Source organism: Euprymna scolopes, chromosome 21 (assembly GCF_053919585.1).
Source record: "Euprymna scolopes isolate OS-2025 chromosome 21, ASM5391958v1, whole genome shotgun sequence".
NCBI lineage: Eukaryota > Metazoa > Mollusca > Cephalopoda > Sepiida > Sepiolidae > Euprymna > Euprymna scolopes.
The window spans coordinates 21,576,693-21,585,886 of record NC_136502.1 but is presented as its reverse complement, the minus strand read 5'-3'; the positions used below and the strand labels follow the sequence as shown (position 1 = coordinate 21,585,886).

Here is a 9,194-nt window from a genome sequence, read left to right as displayed (position 1 = left end):
TTCAGACACGTAGAAAAATTTTCATCCGAAACACAATGCTACTAAGGAGTCAAAATTAAAAAATTGGTACTTGTGAATTTTTATCTGTCTTTGACTGTTTCACGATTGCGCATGCGCGGTCGTGAAGTATAACAGATTCCTTATGTAAAGTATGAGATGGTTTAAAACCCCTATGTGAAAGTCATGTCAAGCTGTTGTAATGGTTATGGTACTTGACTCACTGTCTGTAGGTTTTGGTTTCGATCTCAGCTGGAGTATTTTTCTTTTTTACTTACAAGAAGTGAACTGTTTAGACAAATAACATAATACTCGCATGCACATGTCTCAGTTTTCTTTTTTTCGTTTTTTATTTACTTCATTTTTTTTAAGGAATTTAACATTACGTTTAATGCAGGAAAACGCCTAGTATATCTATAAACGTGAGAATGTGTGTGAGGAGACACTTCTCAACCTATATACTCAATGATTTTTTATATGCAGACTTGAAATTTCGTATATAGGCAATTCAGAAATGTAGAAAACTTTTTAATCCGTTTTTATCTGAAAAAAAAAACCTGCTAAGCTATCAAAATTAACAAATTGGTACGTAGGGGTTGGCATTTTTTTTTTGTTTTCACGACTGCGCATGTGCGGTTGAGAAACATGACAGCTTCTTTATGTTAAGAAATAATATTCTTTTTAAAACAGGAAATTCTGTGTCAAGCTGATGTAATGGTTATCGTACTTGAATCAATGTCTTTAGGTTTTGATTCGATCTGAGATTGAGTACTTCTTCTTGCAGAAAGTGAACTGTATACGAAAAAAAACTTAATACTCGCTTGCACATGCCTCAGTTTCTGCATTAATTAAAACCTATTATTTATGTATATTTTACGACCGGGCAACGAAGCCATCTCTGACATCATTAGCAAGGACCAAATTCATTCTGCTACCGTTAACCGCGAGAAATATTGTTGAAATTTAAACATTTATTTTAAATGTTTTAACGTCTGTCAGAGTGATCTAATCATTGTATGATTATCTGCGTAAGCGAGCTAAATTGACTGACTTTATTTCGACTGTAAAGTGTTCAACGATAAGAAACGATATATATAGAAAAGATATATATATATATATATGTGTGTGTGTGTGTGTGTGTGTGTGTGTGTGTGTGTGTGTGTGTGTGTGTGTGTGTGTGTGTGTGTATTGGCTGAAGAGAGCTTGATATGAGTATCTGAAACGGTCCTAATTATCGGGTTTAAAACCGACGGTACCAATGACTTGTCATATCTAAAAACTTTCTTTAAACAATTTATATATATATATATATATATATATATATATATATATATATATATATATATATATATATATATATATATATCATAAGTTAGTAATTAAAATTTTATGATTTGAAACGGTTGAATTTCAAATCTAGAATTTTTAATGTATGCAAAACAAAAAAAAAAAACATTTTAATAAGTATATTCAATTAACCCATGAGTTTTCGATGTTATTCATCTCCTCAGAGGAAACCTATTAGCAAATATTATAAATGGTTTATACCTAATTTGCTAAAGGTAATAAACATACTACTATAATAAACATAGAAAATGCTAATTAAAAGTGTTTAAAGTTTTTAAATCATAGAATAAGGGAAATTAGATATTGGTGCAGAATGAAAAGAATATTGAACTTCAGATCGAAATGGTATAGTAAATCTTGACGTGAAAGTTTTTGGTAGCAAGGAGGTAAAAAGATCTAATGTGTATTGTAATTCTTTCAAGTTCGATTCTCCATTTTATAAACGACGCAGCCCTTTCCTACTACTAACCCTAAGTCCGTGATAATACAAAAAATAAAGAGTTGGATTCTCTATATTAAAAACCGACCTTGTGTCTAACACTACCTTCGGGTAGGGGACGACAAGTAAATAGAATCACATGTAAACTAACTCACACACCCCAGACAAAATGAGATGCTACATTTTTAGGCGATTATGTGAACATATTAAAAAAAAAAAAAAAAAAGACCTAACTAATTTAAAATTTAGAGAGTGGGATCAGTTTAGTATATATATTTAAAGTAAAATCGTCTTCATTTTCAGGCCATTATAAATTATTATGATTGTTCATTAAATTCTTTTACAACTTACCCTAAGTTAAACTGGTAAGTTCATAAAACCCGCATATTATCACTTAAAAAGTAACCTCCCACATACACAAACGCACAGAACTTACATATTATAGCAATCTTTGGTTAACTGTCCTTAAACGTTAGAATTACTTGGATATGGAGGCTCATTTTCTGTTAAATTTACCTGTAAAACATTATAAATTCTTAAATTTATTTTTTTTTGCTTCTCGTCTGGTGGATGATTTTTCAGAATAAGAAAGGAAGAGAAGGGGGCGAAATAAATGAATACACAACGAATAAATGTTACCAAAAACAAGCGAAGCTACATTTTCAACTACTTGGATAATTTTTTTTTTCTTTTTTTGCACATTAACTTATTTTCAAGTGATTTTTAACTTAAAATAATGGTAGTGTAAAGCCTATTGAGTTAAAACAAAATAAAAATGGTGATATTATTTAAGCCATATTCGAGCATCGATAATAGCTCAGAAATCAGAAATCAAAGTACTGATGAAACGCACCCAAGAAATGTCACTATGTTCACCCGATGTTATGTGAGAACAAGAAAAAAAGGCCGACATACGACTTTTACTTCTCAATAATGACTCAAAAATTAAAAATTAAACAATATACTAGTAGAAACCCACCCAATAAATGTTATCAAAGGCAAGATAAGTTACACTTCCACCTAACAAAAGAATATATTTGACTTTTACAAAAAAACAAAAACAATTCGAACTTTTACATCACATTAAAATAAATATTCAACAAAAATAAAGTAAGAATATGCTGGTAATTAATTTTCAAATCATGAAACACATTTTGAATATCTTTAAAATAATTATTTAAAAATACACTTACATTTTATGTTGCCAAATTGTCAAAGCGAAACGCCAAACGGTATCGAAGATGTTAATTACCCCCAAATACTTTCAGTTAGTGGTCTAGGTTTTTATTGTCTTATATAGGGGAGTGAGATTGGTGGGCTCTAGACGACATTTGCGCCGCCATAGGAATCCCTAAGTATAAACATAAATGATACCGGCAGAATCAAAGAAAATTACACGAAAGCGTGACATTTCACGAGTTCATTTCAAATTTAATTCAAGGCGAATCCTTTTCACACCTTTCGCTATTCCTTTTCATATTTGCCAATGCTGAGTAAGGGAGCGGACAAAAACCTAAGGACAAAATCCAACACTATTCTACTTTTGAGTTAATTAGCAATAATGTTTGATAATATTTTTCTTGTCAAAATATTTCTTTAAATTTAAACAATTTTTTCAATACCTTGCAAATAAACTGCATTCTTCTAAAGATTATCTAGCGAATTTTCGCAAAGTTTCAAGTTTTATTTTGTTTATTTTACGCAGATAAAATAAATTTAGATCTTCTTTTAATGTTATCATGACCTATAGAGGTGAGTTTTACTAATAGTTTAAAAGGAATATATATTTATCAACGGTATCAGCAATGAAAAATTAACATAATAAAATATTAAACGAATCAGTTTTGGAATCGGAAATTAGGCACAAATTTTTCCGATTCCGATATCGATTCTGATACCCCCAAAACTACCGATTTTTCCGATTCCCAATTCCGATTTTGATTAATCGGTACAACACTAATATATATACATATATATATATATATATATATATATATATATATATATATATATATATATATATATATATATATATATAGTAATTTATAAAATATATATAGCGATTAAGCTTAATCGCCATATATATTTTATAAATTACTAACTAGCTCTACCTACGTATTGAGCACTTTTGAAGTAAACACTTACAATTTACGCATAAATCTATACTTTCGTATATTAATTTTATGTGAGTAAATGAAGTAGTTATATATATATATATATATATATATATATATATATATATATATATATATATATATATATATATAAAATAAAAATTACAATTAAATTTACCAAAATGATCCAAGATGGTAAAACTAAAGTATATTATAAATATTAAAGAATTAATATTTATAAAGTTATCTCAGCCAGATGTAAAAGCTCGATAAAAACAAATAGGGGATAGAGCTTATAATACGAGCAAACAGTTAATAAAACATGTTAAAAAAACACTTTGAAATGAGTTAAAAAAAAACATATTTGATCTGAAAAGGAAACAACGGATTAATGACTATCCACTTATCTAGTGTTTCCTTTTCAGATTAAATATGTGTTTAACTCTTCAAAGTGTTTTTTAACATGTTTTATTAACTGTTTGCTCGTATGTGCATGAGTATAGATTTCTATATTGTCGTTTTTTTTAAATTTTTCCTCTTTTCTATATAAGCTTCACCTTAATTGTTGTGCTTTGCATTATTACGATATGTTTCCTTTTAAAGAATGTTTCTAATTCTTCTTGGCTCCTCCTATATATATATATATATATATATATATATATATATATATATATACATATATAAGTTTAGTGGTTATATTTAAATTCTGGAAAAAACAACATATAGGCACATATATTCGAATTAAGAATTTATTGTTTGACAAAAGGAATATATAGAAGGGGTTATGTTGATTTCCTTAATCCATGGATTTTCAATAAAACCACATATCATCAGAGGAAATGAAATGCGGTTAGCAAAATGTTCAGCTGTGAATAGACACTTATTTTGCTTTTCAGCACAAATATTGAAAATAGTTTTTGAAGTGGTGAATGAGAATTATATGGAAATGATTATAGGAAAAGGGAATTTGATACAACCTGGGCAGTCCATTATCGGAAGGAGTACGCAGAATATTGGTCTAGGGGAGAAGGCAGTAGTCCCATATAAAAAAAGCGTGGTTGCTCCTTATTGATATTCCGAAAGGTATATGGGGCAGCCGTATTCGTTGGTGCGTTGAGCGTGTTTTGGTAGATGTAATCCAAAATCTTTTTGGTGTTAACACAGTTTATCAGGTGTTGGATGGATATACCATTCCACTGTACATATCCCCTTAATTAATATATGTGTCTATATGTTGTTGTTTTTTTTTTCATAATTTAAATATAGCCATTAAACGTATATATTGCTCTATTCTTAAATATTGAGCTTCTCCTTTTTGGCTAGGATCGCCCTGAAAGTATTACTTCAAGTAATATCTATCAGGATTTTTCATCTGATTTCTAATCAGTGTCTTACCTCGATTATATATATATATATATATATATATATATATATATATATATATATATATATATATATATATATATATATATATATATATATATATATATATACAAAATTATATTTACGTATCGTCTTGTTCTTCTTGATTATTAGCTCTATTACATAATCAAGTTATCTGAATTGATTTTTTTAATAAAAGTTTTAAAATAAAGCTGTAGTGTTGTTTTCTTTAGGACGACAACTTTATCGTTCCACTCTTGTGTGTGTGTATATATATATATATATATATATATATATATATATATACAAAATTATATTTACGTATCGTCTTGTTCTTCTTGGTTATTGTTTTTCTTCTTTGTGCTTTTTGGAACCACTGGCCACATCATGAATGTTATATACTTTTTGCATTTCAAGTGTGTAAACATTTCTCCACTTATAATCTTTATCTACCTCATCCCCTCCTTCCATCACTCAGCTTCACTCGATAGCCCATCTTTACACAATTATTCGAATTGTGCATGAATCTTTAACTCTCTTGTTTCGGCACTCGTCCAAATTCATGTTTGAATGGACTCAATGCACCCAATATCATAATGACTCTTCTTTCCATATGTCTCATTTTCGTCCTACCTTATCGGCTAATATTAATTCATGTCCTCTGTTTTTTTGGGAGGTTTTTTTTGCTCTCATTTTTGTTGTTCTTCTTAGCTACTTTTTATTTTCTTTTTTTTGTTTTTGATAAAGGGAGCAGTGTGTCCCCTTCATTTCGTCCTTTTCTTTTATTTTTCTTTAAAAATTGTTCTTCTTTCCAGGTATTTTCCCGCCTTTATTTTTCCTCTTCTATTCTCTTTATTCATTTCTGAAACTATTTGATCACGTATTTTTTTTTCGCATTTTACTCACCGAAATCGTTTTTTTTTATTTTTATGTTCAATTTTTCTGACACTTTTTGTTTGTTTGTTTGTTTTTTGTTTTTTTGCTATATTAAAAATTATATATTTTATCATATTTTATAGTTTTCACTTGCTTGAATTTTTTCATTTAAGTTTTCCAATTTTTCCAATTAGATTTTCCTTTCCTTAATTTTTTAGTTGTATTTTCTAGTTATATTTTTTTATTTTATTTATGTTGCAACCTTGAATGGCCGACAATAAATAAGATAACATGCTGATATAATTATAAGAGTTTATAGTTATAAAATAGAACCATCTAAGTTGTCATTGATGGACGTTCGTCCAAACAGCATAACGTTAATGCAGTAGTATCTCGGGGGTTGATCCGTGGACCACTATTATTCCTGATATTCATTAATGACCTCCCTGATGATATTGTGAACGAGATGGGGATATTTGCTGATTATACAACGCTCTATAATATACACGAGGGAAGAATGAATGTACATAAATCTAAGACAATAACAAAAACATTAGAAAATGACTTACAGATCAGTGGAATGAGGCTGCAAATGGATGGTAACATTTAATGCTAGTAAGACGAAGTTGCCCTCCTTTAACAATTCGAAGACGCCTCTCCAACCGCCGATATCCATTAAGAATAATGTTAGGAAATGGATTGAGAAATAGAGGGAGGTGTGGAAATTATATTGTAGACACGTTTACCGGAAGTGAGGGTCACCTGATCGGATGCGTGTGAGTCATGTGATCAGGTTAGCTGGATCGTAGAGATTGGGTTTGGACATAGAAGACAACGGACGGCTTAACAGTCGTCCCCTCCCATTCACTGGAAGGGAGGACGCTGACGTGTGTGGAAATAAGACCTAGAAGTAAACCACGCAGGCCAGAGATTCACTTTCCATCCTTCTGCTATCGACATCTGGAAAGTGAATAAAAACTATAAAACCAATTCATCGTCTTGAAGTGAATGAATCTTCGTCCAAAATAGGTTTCCAGTCTCCCCTCCAAGAACAAGATGAATTCCAGGTGGACAAGATCAACGACGCATGAAGAAGGTATGTCTAAAATACATGTACCACGTACACACATACACAACTGCATATGAAGAATTAAATATGAATATACAACAAATCGACAGCAGAACACTAGATGATCACACGACGGTCCCTTATTAGATATAACAATGCAACAATAACACCCTACCTGAGAATTATTCCTTCAAACTCTTCGGCTTAACATATTCAGACAGTACAAACTGGAACAAATACATTGAGGACATTGCGAAGGCTGCTGCAAAGAAAGAGGATTCCCTCTATCGTGCTAGAAGATTACTCACACCTGAGAGTATCCTTTATTTCTAAAACGCCGCCATTCACATATGGAGTATTGTTGCCACATCTGGGCTGGTGCATCTACAACTAGTCTCTCTCTCCTCGATAGAGTCCGAAATAAAGTTTTCAATCTAATAGATCCCACTTAAGATCCAAACCCTGTCCCATCGCTACAAGATTGCATTTCTGTGTCTGTTTTACAAGTATTTTAGTGAAATGTGTTCTGATGAACTTGTTGTACGTGTGCCCCCTCAATGTACATATCTCCGACAAGCTGGCTTAGCTACAAAATCACACCCCTTCGGTCCTTAAATGCCAGAAAGCTTTCTATTCTAATAGTTTCTTCCCTCAAACAGCTGGACATTCGAGTCCACTTCCTCCTGGCTGCTTCCCTGACTGTACTGATGTGTAGGAGTTTAAATGTAATGTAAACCAACATCTTGTTAATCTTTTCTAGGCATGGTCCCAAATAGTAGCCCCTTACGTTCAAGTGGCGATATATTTCGTAAGGGAGTGAACGTGAATAAAAACAATTTTTTTTTTTTAAATGATAATAGCATGTTACGGAATGACTACTCTTGAATTGCTCCGATTAAAATATTGAATTAAGGTTAGATGCTTAACACTTTAAAAATAAATTACAGTTTTATTTTCAAGACGAGAAATACAATTATTAAAGTACTAGAATCATGAGTAGTCTTTCAGTGACTCAGATTCCAGAATAAGAACACATCTAGTGTGAGAACACTCGTCTAGCTGCAACCACTATCAATAATTTGCCCACTCTTTATCTGTGTCTAAACCTAAACGTAGATTCCATGAACAAAGCTTTTTTCTTAGAACTGCACACCTGTGGAATTCTATTCCGTTTGCCTGCTTTCCAACTGACTACAATTTGTCTTCAAGTCCAACGTAAACAAGTTCTTGATGAGTCATTCCACTAAGTTAACAAATTTACCGAATCTCCATTACTAACGATTACTATATTGTCCAATTTACACTCTTAACCCTTATCTTCGAGTGGTCTCTGGGTCTTGATAAGTGGTTATGCCTATGTAAAAAAAAAAAAAAATAAATAAATAAAACACCGAATCAGTCGTGATGGAAGCAAAGTGTATTTGAAATCTGGAAAGACTTGTTGTCACTCTGACTTCAGACGATACCGTTACTACTACTACTACTACTACTACTACTACTACTAATAATAATAATAATAATAATAATAATAATAATAATAATGATAATAATGATAATAATAATAATAATAATAATAATGATAATGATAATAATAATAATTATAATAACAATAATAATAATAATAATAGCAGCAACAGCAGCAATATATACGGCGTAATCATGTTGACACACCGGTTCCCGTCAGATCACCGAAGTTAAGCAACATCTGGTTTGGTCAGTACTAAAATGGGGTACCGTTTAGGAATTCCAAGTGTTGTATGTGCTCTCTGCTTATCTAGGCACTGTTTCCAGTCAGTCTTGTGCCTTTTCTTGCCACTGGACCCAAGCAGTGCCGATTCAGGAGAGGTGTGGTTGAGCATTGTGCAACCGTTGCCTCACAAGTACATGCGTAACTACCCTTACAGGGGTTTCCACTGTCCCTTGAGATTAAACGGATGCACTGACTAATAGCAATTAAACTATCACCTAG

General features: G+C 31.3%; 1 pseudogene; it reads left to right on the top strand.

Moving 5' to 3' along the window:
• Positions 1-8,869: 8,869 nt before the first annotated feature.
• LOC145243105 (5S ribosomal RNA) lies at positions 8,870-8,987 on the top strand (annotated as a pseudogene).
• The last annotated feature ends 207 nt before the right edge of the window (positions 8,988-9,194 follow it).